This window comes from Aotus nancymaae, unplaced genomic scaffold (assembly GCF_030222135.1).
Source record: "Aotus nancymaae isolate 86718 unplaced genomic scaffold, 86718_ANA_hifiasm-v0.15.2.pri h1tg000016l, whole genome shotgun sequence".
Classification (NCBI taxonomy): Eukaryota; Metazoa; Chordata; class Mammalia; order Primates; family Aotidae; genus Aotus; species Aotus nancymaae.
In genome coordinates this window covers 4,700,776-4,704,868 of record NW_026988428.1, presented here as the reverse complement: position 1 = coordinate 4,704,868, position 4,093 = coordinate 4,700,776, and the positions used below count along the sequence as shown (strand labels likewise).

The window sequence follows — 4,093 nt, the reverse complement described above, 5'->3', positions numbered from 1 at the left end:
TCTGAAGCCTTGAACTCCTGGGCTCAAGCAATCCTCCCGCCTCAGCCTCCAGAGTAGCTGGGACCACACGTGCAAGCCACTGCACTCAACTAATTTCTTAGTGTTTTGTAAAGAGGAGGGTCTTGCTCTGTTTTGCTCTTGAACTCTTATGGTCTCAGTATGTTGCCCAGGTTGGTCTTGAACTCCTGGGGTCTTGCTGTATTGCCGATGTTGGTCTCAAATCCCTGGGCTCAAGTGATCCTCCCACCTCAGCCTCCCAAAGTGCTGGGATTACAGGTGTGAACCACTGTGCTGGCTAACTTCCTATGTCTTAAAAATCCTCCCAGTCTGGGCCAGGGCCCTAACCTAGTGGATGCACAATGAACCAGTTGAATGCGGCCTCTTTTAGTCGAAGGGAAAAATTCTTTCTTTTTTGTTCCAATTATTACTTTATTTATGTTACTATGCTTATGTTACATGAAAAAAGACAACTAAGCTGTTCTGCCCATTTCAGAAAAAGTTTCCAATCAACCCCAATTATGTGGCGACAAATAACTAGGAATGGTGACAACTTTGGGTCAAGACCAACAAGGAGGCTCTGGTACTACAGTTCATCTCTAACAAGAACATGGCACACTGGCCAGCACAGCCATGCTAACACTGCACCTTCAGTGCCGGGCACAGATTCAGATCAATTTTCTGAAGTTGGCAAACCAAGTGAAATGACTAGAACTTTTTTTAAGCTTAAAATGAAGCCCAAGTAAGTTTTTCATATTTTCCTTTCAAAATTTACTTAAAACACACTTTTCATGCTAACAGCCCAGATGGTTTTTTTTCTTACATAACCCACCTTGTAGTTGTGGACAGACTCTTCTACCTCAAGATGTAAACATAGGGGAAAAAATGAATGGTATCTGTCTAGTATTCTCTCTGTACACTGCTGTTGGATGGAAAATACAAACAGTTTTTTAAGAAATGTTCCATCTAGCTGGGCGTGGTGGTGGGCACCTGTAATCCCAGCTACTTGGGAGGCTGAGGCAGGAGAATTGCTTGATCCTGAGAGGCAGAGGTTGCAGTGAGCCGAGATCGTGCCACTGTACCCCAGCCTGGATGACAGAGCTAGACTCCATCTCAAAAAAAAAAAAGAAGTTTCCATCTTAGATTCTCACAACCTCTTGTTCTGCAGGTCATGAATCTGACTCTGATGCTAAGATGACAGTGAATGTAGCCTGTTTTGTTTTCCGTAAGGGGGACCTGGGAAAAGATGAATTCATCCCTTTTTCTTCATGAGTTATCAGATGGCACATGCTTCTCAAAGCCCTCACTCTCTTGAACTAGAGCAGTCTCCAGGATCACATGGCCTTCTTTATAACACTGGCTATCTTCAGTGGCAAATTCATAAATCCATCCCAGTTTGCTATTGCAATTTTTGCAGCTCACATCTTGAACCCTATGGCCGCTAGTGAGCATGACCAGATCTTAAAGTTCACTGCACAGCAGGTTAACTACCTTCTTAAAAGGCCAGTCGTGCCTGTGAACTGAGTGGAGATGGGTTCTGAGCAGTTGGTCAGGATCATGTCAGTTTGCACAAGAACACAAATGGGTACCACCAATATGATCAAGGAAAGTTCTGTCCATTTTTATAGCTAACGTTCTAAAATCTCTGAGTGCCGATGAGATCCGTGGCTGCCAGATCTCCTCAGCTGGGATGAAGACCCCAAGATTCTTGACAGTTAATCAAAACCAGAATTCATACTGAAGCAGGAAATTTTCCCTGACCCCTTCGAGGAGGGGGAGTGCAGGTGAGTGGGTGCAGGAGCTGGGGCAAGTGCTTTTGGGTGCCAGCAGGAGCAAAACTCCATGCAGCCCTGCAGCAGGGTCTAGGGGGGTGCCAGTGACCCCTGAAGCCCCAGAGAGACTGTTACAGCACTCTTTTATCATTGCCCTCTGTGGATGGCTTAAGTGTTAACAACTCAGGGGAATGTCAGTGTAACAGCCTTTTGCACCCGCACTCAAGTTCTCATTCAGCATCCAGGAGGAATGAGGTCACACTAACAAATTGGAGATGGTATATGTGGGGGATTTTATTGCCAGTGAAAGTGGCTCTCAGCAGAAAGTGGAGCTGAAAAGGGGATGAAGCAGGAAAGTAATCTTCCCCTGAAGTCCAGAAGTCCTGCTGGACTCCTCTCCGAAGCTAACCTCAAGCTGTCCCTCTGAAGTCAAGCTGCTTCTCCTCTCTGCCGCCTGAGTTCTGGGGTTTCTATAGACACAGGATGGGGGGCTGGGCAGGCCATGTGTGGTCTTGGAAAAGGCAACACTGGAGCAGGAAAACAGGGATGTAAATTTTCCCTTTGGGCTGAGGTATTAGGCTTTTGAGCTTGAGGGTAAGGCCCCCAGCGAGGGCCTTACCCTCTTCTGCCTAGAATTTTTCTGCCTCCTGTCCCTGTCAATACAGAATAAAATGGTAGGCTGCCCTTTCACGTTATTCTTTTTTTCTTGTAAATACAAATCCTTTAACCTGGTTATTTACTTCTTTTTAAAAGGAAACTGTAAGGTCCTCAGAGCAGGGAGTATGTCTATAAAGCCTTCTACAGCTGGGATCCTTGCTTCCTGATCTCACTTGCTCACTGTCTATAGGCCCTTGGGCAAGTTTTTAAATTTCTTGGTGTCTCTATAGAACACAGATAATAGTATTTAGCCAGAGATAAACACATAGGACAGAGCTCAGCACAGAGTAGGTGTTAAGCCATGTTCACAATTGTTATATCCTTTGCTTAGCACAATACCTTGCACAGGGCAGGCACGAAACAGATGTTTCTTAAATAAATGAATGAATGATGAATGAATGAATGACTGGGTTAAGCATGTTGCCACCAGGTGGCAGAAGAGCCTCACTTATAAAGGCAGAGCCCAACCACTGAACTCTTTTAAGTCCAGATACACACTGTAAAAAAACAAGCAAGCACTGACCCTCATTTAGGCCTTGAAGCGAAGTTCCTCTTCCCTCTTGCCCTTCCTTTCTCTTCCATCTCTGCTCACTCTCTGCTGTAATGAACCATTTCTTTCTTTCCCATTTAATACATATTAGTCAGTTTGGGCTGCCACAACAAAATACCACAACAAAATGCCAACAAAAGACTCAGTAGTTTAAACAACAGATATTTAATGTGTCACAGTTCTGGAGGTTGCAAGTCCGTGATCAAAGCGCCATCCAGGCTGGTTTCTGGTGAGGCTTCTCTTCCTGGCTTGTAGATGTCCACCTTCCCACTGTTATTCTCACAGGGCCTTCTCTGTGCCACACGGAGAGAGGGAGAAAGAGAGGGAGTGGGAGAGGGAGAGATGTTAGATTCACACAACGAAGCCCTAACCGCCAGTTTGACTGTATTTGCAAATAGGGTTTTTAGGGAGGGAGAGAGAGAGGGAGATCTGGTGTGTTTTCTTACAAGGACACTACTCCTATGGGATTAGCCACACCCAAGTTACCTCATTCAACCTTAATGACCTCCCTAAAGACCCTGTCTCCTTATACAGTCAAACCAGGAGTTAGGCCTTCATTTTGTGAATCTGGAGGGGACATCTTTCAGTTTATAGCACGCACCTTTTATTTTTCAATCCCTAATTCTCGCACTTCCTACCAATGTGGTTTTTCTTTCTTACTCTCTATTATTCCCCTCCCCCGCCACCACCCCATCTGCCGTCCCTCAATCTTTGTATGGCTTTTCTAGGGCTAGCTGTAAACTGAACAACTCCAGGGGGCACCATTCATACCATAGTCAGCATAGGTTTGTATCTGTGTTATGGCAATGTTGAGGCTGATGGTAGCAACATGTCTTGAGGAAGGGGAGTCTTTCATTCACTCAAAGGTGCTGCCCCTTCATTTTCCTCTGTTGTTTTCCTGTCCTCCTCATCATCATTCTCTTTCTTCAGCTTCTCTCTTTCCTTACTCTCCTCTTCAGGCTACACCTGTTCCATGTCCATAAATAGATGATTTAATTCATTACGCCACACAGTCATCCAGTACTTTTTGGGCCAGGCCCTCTGTGGGTGCCAGATGGCTCCCCCTATTCTTGTACCTTTAAAGGAATCAGTCTATTTACACCCTAGAGGTCGATAC

At 45.3% G+C, this 4,093-nt stretch overlaps 1 pseudogene; it reads right to left on the bottom strand.

Moving 5' to 3' along the window:
* Positions 1 to 1,263: 1,263 nt before the first annotated feature.
* Positions 1,264 to 1,617, bottom strand: LOC105728925 (protein yippee-like 5; annotated as a pseudogene).
* Between the last annotated feature and the right edge of the window lie 2,476 nt (positions 1,618 to 4,093).